Source organism: Procambarus clarkii, unplaced genomic scaffold (genome assembly GCF_040958095.1).
Source record: "Procambarus clarkii isolate CNS0578487 unplaced genomic scaffold, FALCON_Pclarkii_2.0 HiC_scaffold_107, whole genome shotgun sequence".
Taxonomy (NCBI): Eukaryota; Metazoa; Arthropoda; class Malacostraca; order Decapoda; family Cambaridae; genus Procambarus; species Procambarus clarkii.
The window spans coordinates 1,754,376-1,765,562 of record NW_027189140.1 but is presented as its reverse complement, the minus strand read 5'-3'; the positions used below and the strand labels follow the sequence as shown (position 1 = coordinate 1,765,562).

Here is an 11,187-nt window from a genome sequence, read left to right as displayed (position 1 = left end):
GGATCCCCCCTCTGCGACGAGTTGGATTTGGTGTCGGCCCCTCCCCGGGTCGGTTCCGTGTTCCCCCGGGTACGTCGGTTCCGTCCTTCCGGAGGTTTTCGGCTTATCGCATCCAACCTGGTGTGGTGCGAGCGGCCTTTGCAGCTTACCTCCTGCGTGACCCGGATTATGCCTCGGAAATGGATCCGTCCACGTTCAGGTTTGGGACTTCGTTCCCTTTCTGGCTCCGTTACGAGGTTCCGGAGTCGTCCTGGCTAGCAGACTGCCCCTTGTTTGGTCTGGATTCCTGGCATTCCTTCTGTCGTTCCCGCACGCTGGAGTGGCGGGAAGCTTCCACGGTGCTTCAGGTTTTCCTGGGGGGTGAACTTGAGTACCTGAATGAGTGCTTGTTTGCCCCTGCCCTTCCCCGCGATGTGGGCGTTATTCAGCTCCATGTGCAGGTTCCCTCCCTTTCGGCGGCGCTCGTGGCGGAGGACTTGCGCGCCGGGGCCTTTTGTGTTCGGCCTTGCGGTTCTTTTCCCTCCTGGAGCTGTCTTCGGATTGGCTCGTGGAGGATGTGGGGACGCTTGGGTCCGTCCCGGGGTCCGGCACCTTGTCCTCGGCTGCGCGTTCGTCGGCTGCCTTGTTGAAGCTGTTCACGCCGATTTTGCGGGATGCGGTTTCCCTGTTCTATGCTTCCCGTCTCGCGTGTCGGCAGGCGGTGCTGGGTTCCTCCGTGGAATCTGCTTGGGCTCTGGCTCTTAGGCGTTCTTCACCTTTTTGTCCTCTCCTGTTTGGGGAGTCGGCCGTGGCGCAGTTTATTCAGGCTGCGTCGGCGGCTTGTCGTCCGATGTCGGACTTGTTGGTTTTCCGGGGGTCCCGGGGTGGGTCTTCCCGGAAAGGTCGTGCCAGGGCTCGGGGTTCCTCTCGTCGTGGTAGGCCTCTGGTGTCAGGTTTGGGGTTGGCTCCTCCTGCGGACCCTCCCTCGTCTGGTCGGCGCGGTGTTCGCGCTGTGCGGGGTTCTGGGTCTCGTAAGGGTCGCCGGCCCTTTCGCGGTTTGCCCCTTGACGGGGCGATGGGGGGGGCGGCTTGCGCTGTTCGCCCGCGCCTGGTCCCACGATTCGTGGGCCTTTCGGGTCGTGTCTCGCGGCCTGCGGTGGCGTTGGGTGGCCCCTCCCCCTTTGGGGGGTCGGGGCTGGCAGGGCAGGCTTCTTCCCCTGCGCTCTGTCGAGTCGTCTTGGAGTGGGTACGCTTGGGCGTCGTCGAAACGACGTTGTCCCTCAGATGGGTTTCCCGTCTGTTTCCGGTTCCGAAACGGGACTGCGCGGACCTGCGGTTCATTCTGGACTTGTCCCGTCTGAACCCCTGGGTTCATTGCCCCTCCTTTCGGATGACTACGCTGTCTCAGGTTCGGCTCCTCTTGGAGCCGGGGCTTGGATGGTGTCCCTGGACCTCCGGGACGCTTATTGGCATGTCCCGATTCATCCGCGGTTCAGGGACTGGCTTGGTTTTGTAGTGGGGCGTCTGAGTTACCGCTTTCGTTGTCTCCCGTTCGGGTTGAACCTGGCACCTCGCGTGTTCACACGCCTTACACGGGTTGTGGTGGCTCGTTTGCGTCTCCTAGGTGTTCGGGTGTTGGCCTACCTCGACGACTGGCTGGTTTGGGCTCCCAGCCAGTCAGCTTGCTTGCTAGCCAGGGATTTGGTTCTTTCCCAGCTCGCCGCGTTCGGGTTCTTGGTGAACTGGAGGAAGTCCCATCTGGTTCCCTCTCAGGTTCGGACTTGGCTGGGTCTCGTTTGGGACTCTCGCACCGCCTCCTTGTCTCTCCCTCCGGAGTCTCTCCTGCGGCTGCGGTCCCGCCTTCGTCTGTTTCTGGAGGGCCCTCGGGTCACCCGGCGGTTGCTCGAGGGGCTGTGCGGGAGCCTGAACTTCGCGATGGTGGTCTACCCGCCGGGTCGGGTTTGGCTTCGACGGCTGTTCTGTTCCTTCGGGGTTTCCCCCTTCCGCCTCTCTCGCGATCGCAGAGTTCGACCCCCGGGGGACTTGCGTCGGTTGCTGCGTCACCGGCTTCCTCTTCGGGTTTTTCGGGGTTCAGTGCCTTGGCGCCTACCCGAGCCCTCGCTCGATGTGTACACGGATGCGTCGTCTCTCGGCTGGGGTTTTGTGACCAGTGCTCACCAGGCCGGCCAGGGGCGTTGGGATCCGTCCTTCCGTCGAGCTCACAGTACGATGCGGGAGTTCGCGGCGGTGTGGTTTGCTCTGGGGAGGATTCGGGTGGCCTGCGGATCGACGATTCGGCTCCATTCGGACTGCTCTCCGGTGGTTCATTGCCTGAACCGCAGGGGTTCGATGCGGTCCTTGTCTCTTTTGGGGTTGGTCGCTTCGGGTGACTCGTCTTGCTGAGTTCTCGGGGTTTGACTCTCCTGGCGGTTCACGTACGGGGCGTGTCCAACGTCTTGGCCGACGCCCTGTCTCGCTTCGTTCCCCTCTCCACGGAGTGGACGGTCGACGACGAGTCCTTCCGTTGGCTTTGCCAGACGTTCGGGCGCCCCGAAGTGGACCTCTTCGCGTCGGCGTGGTCGCGGCGTCTTCCCGTTTATGCGGCGCCCTTCCCCGATTGCGAGGCCGTCGGGGTCGATGCCTTTCGGCTAGACTGGTCGAGGTGGGGGTTCCTGTACCTCTTTCCCCCGGTTCGGCTGTTGCTCCAGGTCCTGACTCGCTTAGAGACTTACCGGGGAGAGTTGTCCTTCTGGCCCCTTGGTGGCCGGCCCAGCCTTGGTTCAGGCGCTGGTTGCTCGGTGTCCGAACCCGAGGGTTTTCCCGCGGCTCTGCCTCTTTCAGCAGATCGGGCCGGTACGTCATGTAGCTGGTTCGGATCTTCTCCTCGAGTCTTCGCGGTATGGTTTTTTTGACTCGAGTCTATCATCATCTCTATGGTGATCAGGTGGCCTCCTTGTTGGTGTCCCACCCTGAGGGCTTCTTCTCGGCGGCAGTATGAAGTTTCCTGGCGGTCCTTCCGTTTCTTTTTGCGTCTTCGTCGTGTTAGCTCCTTGTCTGTTCGGGTGGTCTTGTCCTTCCTCTCGTGGTTGTTTCAGGACCGTCATCTTATGCCTAACACTGTCGCTTCATATCGTGCGGCGCTGGCGGAGCCGCTTCAGCTTGCTTTCGGTATCGATGTTACGTCTGCGCCGTTTCGCAAGCTGTCTCGTGCATTGTTTCACCTCCGGCCTGCTCATGCGTCGCCTGAGCCGTCCTGGTCTTTGGACAGAGTGCTCGCTTTCCTTTCATCTCCTCGTTTCGTTGTGGCCCCTTCGGTCCAGGATTGTTTTTCCAAGGCACTTTTCTTGTTGGCTTTGGCCCTCTGGGGGTCGGGTAGGGGAGCTTCATGCTCTCCTCCGGCGCAGGGGTTTCTGCTCTTTTGGTCGTGGTGATAGTTTTGTTCGTTTGCAGCCGTCTCCTCTTTTCTGGCGAAGAATGAGACTGCTGCGTTCCGGAGGGGTCCATGGGTGGTTGATGCTTGGTTGGTCAGGCCGGGGGTGCATCATGTTTTGTGTCCGGTTGCGGCGCTTCGCCGTTATTTGCGCGCCACAGCTTCTGTGTCCGGGGACGCGCTGTGGGTTGATCCGTTTCCCTTCTTCCCTGTTCGCGGGTTCGGGTCTCTCAGGTCGTCCGCATGGGTTATTAGGTCCAGCCAGCCTGCGGTCTATCCCCATGCCCATGACGTTCGTAAGTTCGCGGCTCTTGCTGCCGTCTTTGGGAATATGTCTTGGTCTGATATTCGGGCGCGGGATTTTGGCGGTCGAACAGGGTCCTGGCTGCTCGTTACCTTGTGAATGTCCCTGGCCTCGTCGGGCCTGTGTTGCTTTGGGTCGGCGGTTGCAGCCAGTTGTCTCGGCTTCGAGTTGAGGGGTGAGCGACGACCGCCTCCCGGGTAAGTCCCTCTTTTTCTGTCTGTGGGTAGTTAGCTCCGGGGAGCCGACGGGGCTCCCCCCAGAAAACCAGCGTTGAATGTAATGAAACGCCATTTTCTGGGTGAGTCCCGAGGCTCCCCGGCATCCCTCCCTCCCTCCGGTCGGCGGTTTTTCGCGTTTTTGACATCCAGCCTCAAGAACTGAGGTGTGGGTAGCCGGCACGGGGGGTCTGGGGCTCCCCCTTCCCCCTCCCGGGGAGGGGGGAGCTGCGCAGACAGCGGCGCGGCAGTGTGTGACGTCACACTAGTTTGCTTGTTTTCGGTTGGGGAGTTCTATCCACTAGTTCGGTTTTAGGTAGCAATTTTAACCAGAATAGGGGTTTGTTTTGGGGCGCTTACCTTTCTGGGTGCCTGTTCCGGTCGATGGCAGACATAGAATGCTTCCAACTACACGGGGGCTTCTATAGGCCATTGCTCCCCTTGCCTCTCTGAGGGGGCCTGGTTCTGGCCGTGGTCCCCGGTAGGCCTAAGAACTCCATACACATGACTGATGCCAAAGTCTGACATTAGCATATCAGCCTGGGATAGCTCCGGGAGCCTCCGGGACTCACCCAGAAAATGGCGTTTCATTACATTCAACGCTGGTTTTTGTGTGTATCTGAGTCAGTGCTTCTTGATATCCTGTTTGGCGCTCCGGTGGACCTCTGTCCATGTTCCACGTCCTGCTTTTGGACTTCTCCGGTGTTCCGTTTTTGGTACCGAGTTCCTGCGATTTCTGTGTGGTTTTCTGCAGGCTTCGGGTTGCACTGTCTGTGGGGGGGGGGGGTGGACTTTTCGGTCTGCCGCTCCTGCCTTCCTGGTTCCTTTTCTTGGAACCGGGTTTGCTGGGTTCCGGTCCTGGTGTCGGTTTTCCTTGTTCCTTTTCCGGACCGGGGTGTATTTGTTTTCCTGCGGTTCTCATTTCTCGGTGGTTCTCCTCTTGGATGCCTCGGGATGCGTGTATCATTCTTCCCTGCTGGAGCTGGTTCTGTTGCTCCTTTGGGTTGCGGGGTCGCTGTTTTTAGATTCGCGTTTTGCACTTTCGATCGTGGTGTTCGTTTCTCGTCGTTTGTGTCGGCACAGGTGGGTTCGTTATTGGTCTCCCACCTGCATGTTTTGTCTAGGGGGCGGTGTTTGGTTTTCCTATCGCTGCGAAGGGTCCTTCGGTCTTTGATAGGGTTGGTTTGTCTTCCCTTCGGGGTTGTTCTGGGACCGTTGTCTGAGATTGTCCTGTCACCTCATGTTGGGTGGTGCTGGCAGAGCCGCTCCTGCTTACGTTCAGTGTTGCGGTTCCTTCTGCTCCAATCCACTTGCTGTCCTGGGCGTTGTTCCCCTCTGGCCTGCTCTTCAGTTTTGGGGCCGTCCTGGTCGTTGGCCTGGGTGGTCTTTTTCTTCTCGTTTTGGTCTTTTTGTTTCTGGTTTTGGTTGTTCAGTTAGGACGTGTGGTATCCGCCTCCCGGTTTCTTCCCTGTTTTACTTGTCTTTTGGTAAGGTAGCTCCGGGGAGCCGACGGGGCTCCCCCCAGAAAACCAGCGTTGAATATAATGAAACGCCATTTTCTGGGTGAGTCCCGGAGGCTCCCCGGCATCCCTCCCTCCCTCCGGTCATCGGCGTTTTCGTGTCTTTTTGACATCCAGCCTAAGAACTGCCAGTTGGATCGCCGGCATGGAGGGTCTGGGGCTCCCCCTTCTCCCTCTCGGGGAGGGGGGGTTTGCGCAGACGGTGGCGCGGCGACGTGATGACGTCATGCTAGTTTGATAGTTTTGTTTGGGGAGTTCTGTCCACTCGTTTGGCTTTCGGTAGCAATAATTTCACCAGAATAGGGGTTTGTTTTGGGGCGCCTACCTTTCTGGTGCCTGTCCCAGTCGATGGCAGACATAGAATGCTCCCAATCACAAGGGGTTTCTATAGGCCATTGCTCCTCGGGCCTCTCTGAGGGGGCCAGGTTCTGACTCGTGGTCCCCGGTAGGTAAGAACTTCTTGCACTTTGACTGATGCCAGAAAGTTATACATATCCATTCAGCCTGGATAGCTCCGGGGAGCCTCCGGGACTCACCCAGAAAATGGTGTTTCATTACATTCAACGCTGGGTTTTTTTTTTTTAAGTTTTTATATTAAAGAAACATAATTTTAGCGTATGAATGGTGTAGAATTGAAGTTAAGATAAAATATTAGATATTTGTTTTTCCATTTCAGGTTCAAGAATTTTGTCCGAAGAAGGCAACATTCCAAAGGATCAAAAATACCCTATGAGACTGAAAGGCATCAGTATCTGTTTCTCAATGATGAAGGCAGCTTTATGTGGCAACTACGTCAACTTTGGAGTCTTTCGCCTATACGGTGATGATGCCTTGGAGTCTGCATTACACACTTTGGTTAAGCTGCTGCTGTCAATTCCTCAGTCAGATCTCTTGGTTAGTAGTGTTTTGTGTGTGTAATTTTGGGAAATATAGAAATAATAAAAAAGTTGGCTTTACTTAATTGTTCACAAATTACATGTAGTAAATGAATGAAACCTTTTAGCACTGAAACATTGTCAAGCTTGAGAGGAGTGTAAGTTAGCTAGCAAACTGCCAACAGTCAGTTTGTTCCACATACACATAATATTCCTTACTTACCTAAGAGCTGAAGCTCAACCCTTGGAAGCACAGATAGGCGAGTACCCGGAGTTTAAAAAAAATGAATTATTGACAGTTTTGTTCATGTTTGAGACTGTATCTGTCCTATTTTTATAAGAATTGATATAACCCTGAAAATTAATTAATCTTATTGGATTTTTTATATAATGTACTGGGAGTTGAGTTCAGTTTATTTTTGCAATATCTTGATTGAAAAGAACACTTGATTATGGATCTTCCAGGTTCTCATTCATTCATATATATATATATATATATATATATATATATATATATATATATATATATATATATATATATATTTATTTATTTATTTATTTATTTATTTTGGTAGCAGTCTTTCCTGTAGACATATATTATTAAATATGACCGAAAAAGTAAGATTAATAATTCTAACACGAATTTTCTCAATCTTTCGTACATTTCGTTTCACTGTTGGAGGTAAATCAAAAATCAATTCTCCAAAATTCATTTTTATTTCTAGTCTGACGCGACACGAGCGCGTTTCGTAAAACTTATTACATTTTCAAAGACTTTAGTTCACAAATACACAACTGAATGTAACTTACGCATCTCCGATTTTATATCTACATTTGAGTGAGGTGGAAGGGGTGATGTGGCATTAACACAAGACAGAACAAGATGTGGTATTAATAGGGTATTAATTTCATCAACACAAGACAGAACAAGAGTATTAATAGGGTATTAATTTCATCAACACAAGACAGAACACGAAACAATGGATATTGAATAGAAGTGTTTGTAGAAAGCCTATTGGTCCATATTTCTTGATGCTTCAATATTGGAGCGGAGTCTTGAGGTGGGTAGAATATAGTTGTGCAATAATTGGCTGTTGATTGCTGGTGTTGACTTCTTGATGTGTAGTGCCTCGCAAACGTCAAGCCGCCTGCTATCGCTGTATCTATCGATGATTTCTGTGTTGTTTACTAGGATTTCTCTGGCGATGGTTTGGTTGTGGGAAGAGATTATATGTTCCTTAATGGAGCCCTGTTGCTTATGCATCGTTAAACGCCTAGAAAGAGATGTTGTTGTCTTGCCTATATACTGGGTTTTTTGGAGCTTACAGTCCCCAAGAGGGCATTTGAAGGCATAGACGACGTTAGTCTCTTTTAAAGCGTTCTGTTTTGTGTCTGGAGAGTTTCTCATGAGTAGGCTGGCCGTTTTTCTGGTTTTATAGTAAATCGTCAGTTGTATCCTCTGATTTTTGTCTGTAGGGATAACGTTTCTATTAACAATATCTTTCAGGACCCTTTCCTCCGTTTTATGAGCTGTGGAAAAGAAGTTCCTGTAAAATAGTCTAATAGGGGGTATAGGTGTTGTGTTAGTTATCTCTTCAGAGGTTGCATGACTTTTCACTTTCCTTCTTATGATGTCTTCGACGAAACCATTGGAGAAGCCGTTATTGACTAGGACCTGCCTTACCCTACAGAGTTCTTCGTCGACTTGCTTCCATTCTGAGCTGTGGCTGAGAGCACGGTCGACATATGCGTTAACAACACTCCTCTTGTACCTGTCTGGGCAGTCGCTGTTGGCATTTAGGCACATTCCTATGTTTGTTTCCTTAGTGTAGACTGCAGTATGGAAACCTCCGCCCTTTTCCATGACTGTTACATCTAGAAAGGGCAGCTTCCCATTCTTTTCCATCTCGTAAGTGAAACGCAGCACGGAACTCTGCTCAAATGCCTCCTTCAGCTCCTGCAGATGTCTGACATCAGGTACCTGTGTAAAAATGTCGTCAACATACCTGCAGTATATGGCCGGTTTCAAGTTCATGTCGACTAAGACTTTTTGCTCGATGGTACCCATGTAGAAGTTTGCAAACAGGACACCTAGGGGAGAACCCATGGCGACCCCATCTACTTGCTTATACATGTGCCCATCCGGGCTCAAGAAGGGTGCCTCTTTAGTACAAGCTTGGAGTAGTTTCCTCAGAATATTTTCTGGTATGTCAAGAGGAGTACAGGCTGGATCACGATACACTCTGTCGGCTATCATTCCGATTGTCTCGTCCACAGGTACGTTGGTAAACAGCGATTCTACGTCCAACGAGGCTCTTATCCCTGTGGCCCGTGTGCCCCGCAGTAAGTCAACAAATTCCTTTGGAGACTTCAGGCTGAAGGCGCAAGGAACATAAGGAGTCAGCAGGCCGTTGAGTCGCTTCGCCAGTCTGTACGTGGGTGTGGGTATCTGGCTAATGATTGGCCGAAGTGGGTTTCCAGGCTTGTGCGTCATGACATTTCCATACGCATATCCAGGTTTATATTCCCCAATGATCTTTGGCAGGTGGAGTCCGGATTTCTTGGCGTTCACAGTTTCGATCAGTTTGTTGACCTTTGCTTTTAACTAAGTTCTAAGTTTAACTGACCAAACTAAGTTCCAAAGGGTAACGAAGGACACTACAGCCGAATTAAAAGCAAAGGTCAACAAACTGATCGAAACTGTGAACGCCAAGAAATCCGGACTCCACCTGCCAAAGATCATTGGGGAATATAAACCTGGATATGCGTATGGAAATGTCATGACGCACAAGCCTGGAAACCCACTTCGGCCAATCATTAGCCAGATACCCACACCCACGTACAGACTGGCGAAGCGACTCAACGGCCTGCTGACTCCTTATGTTCCTTGCGCCTTCAGCCTGAAGTCTCCAAAGGAATTTGTTGACTTACTGCGGGGCACACGGGCCACAGGGATAAGAGCCTCGTTGGACGTAGAATCGCTGTTTACCAACGTACCTGTGGACGAGACAATCGGAATGATAGCCGACAGAGTGTATCGTGATCCAGCCTGTACTCCTCTTGACATACCAGAAAATATTCTGAGGAAACTACTCCAAGCTTGTACTAAAGAGGCACCCTTCTTGAGCCCGGATGGGCACATGTATAAGCAAGTAGATGGGGTCGCCATGGGTTCTCCCCTAGGTGTCCTGTTTGCAAACTTCTACATGGGTACCATCGAGCAAAAAGTCTTAGTCGACATGAACTTGAAACCGGCCATATACTGCAGGTATGTTGACGACATTTTTACACAGGTACCTGATGTCAGACATCTGCAGGAGCTGAAGGAGGCATTTGAGCAGAGTTCCGTGCTGCGTTTCACTTACGAGATGGAAAAGGATGGGAAGCTGCCCTTTCTAGATGTAACAGTCATGGAAAAGGGCGGAGGTTTCCACACTGCAGTCTACACTAAGGAAACAAACATAGGAATGTGCCTAAATGCCAACAGCGACTGCCCAGACAGGTACAAGAGGAGTGTTGTTAACGCATATGTCGACCGTGCTCTCAGCCACAGCTCAGAATGGAAGCAAGTCGACGAAGAACTCTGTAGGGTAAGGCAGGTCCTAGTCAATAACGGCTTCTCCAATGGTTTCGTCGAAGACATCATAAGAAGGAAAGTGAAAAGTCATGCAACCTCTGAAGAGACAACTAACACAACACCTATACCCCCTATTAGACTATTTTACAGGAACTTCTTTTCCACAGCTCATAAAACGGAGGAAAGGGTCCTGAAAGATATTGTTAATAGAAACGTTATCCCTACAGACAAAAATCAGAGGATACAACTGACGATTTACTATAAAACCAGAAAAACGGCCAGCCTACTCATGAGAAACTCTCCAGACACAAAACAGAACGCTTTAAAAGAGACTAACGTCGTCTATGCCTTCAAATGCCCTCTTGGGGACTGTAAGCTCCAAAAAACCCAGTATATAGGCAAGACAACAACATCTCTTTCTAGGCGTTTAACGATGTATAAGCAACAGGGCTCCATTAAGGAACATATAATCTCTTCCCACAACCAAACCATCGCCAGAGAAATCCTAGTAAACAACACAGAAATCATCGATAGATACAGCGATAGCAGGCGGCTTGATGTTTGCGAGGCACTACACATCAAGAAGTCAACACCAGCAATCAACAGCCAATTATTGCACAACTATATTCTACCCACCTCAAGACTCCGCTCCAATATAGAAGCATCAAGAAATATGGACCAATAGGCTTTCTACAAACACTTCTATTCAATATCCATTGTTTCGTGTTCTGTCTTGTGTTGATGAAATTAATACCCTATTAATACTCTTGTTCTGTCTTGTGTTGATGAAATTAATACCCTATTAATACCACATCTTGTTCTGTCTTGTGTTAATGCCACATCACCCCTTCCACCTCACTCAAATGTAGATATAAAATCGGAGATGCGTAAGTTACATTCAGTTGTGTATTTGTGAACTAAAGTCTTTGAAAATGTAATAAGTTTTACGAAACGCGCTCGTGTCGCGTCAGACTAGAAATAAAAATGAATTTTGGAGAATTGATTTTTGATTTACCTCCAACAGTGAAACGAAATGTACGAAAGATTGAGAAAATTCGTGTTAGAATTATTAATCTTACTTTTTCGGTCATATTTAATAATATATATATATATATATATATATATATATATATATATATATATATATATATATATATATATATATATATATATATATATATATATATATATATATATATATATATATATATATATATATATTCTATATTATGCTTCTATACTATGCTTCTATATTATATATATATATTATATATATATTATATATAT

The 11,187-nt window shown here is 50.0% G+C and overlaps 1 protein-coding gene across 1 annotated transcript in view; it reads left to right on the top strand.

Moving 5' to 3' along the window:
• The first annotated feature begins 6,129 nt into the window (after positions 1-6,129).
• The window catches only part of LOC123754465 (uncharacterized), a 142,797-nt gene continuing 137,739 nt past the window's right edge, over positions 6,130-11,187 (top strand). Inside the window, exon 1 of the mRNA XM_069320243.1 lies at positions 6,130-6,342. The gene's annotated coding sequence lies outside the window, so the exon portion shown is untranslated. The remainder of the gene's footprint in view (positions 6,343-11,187) is intronic.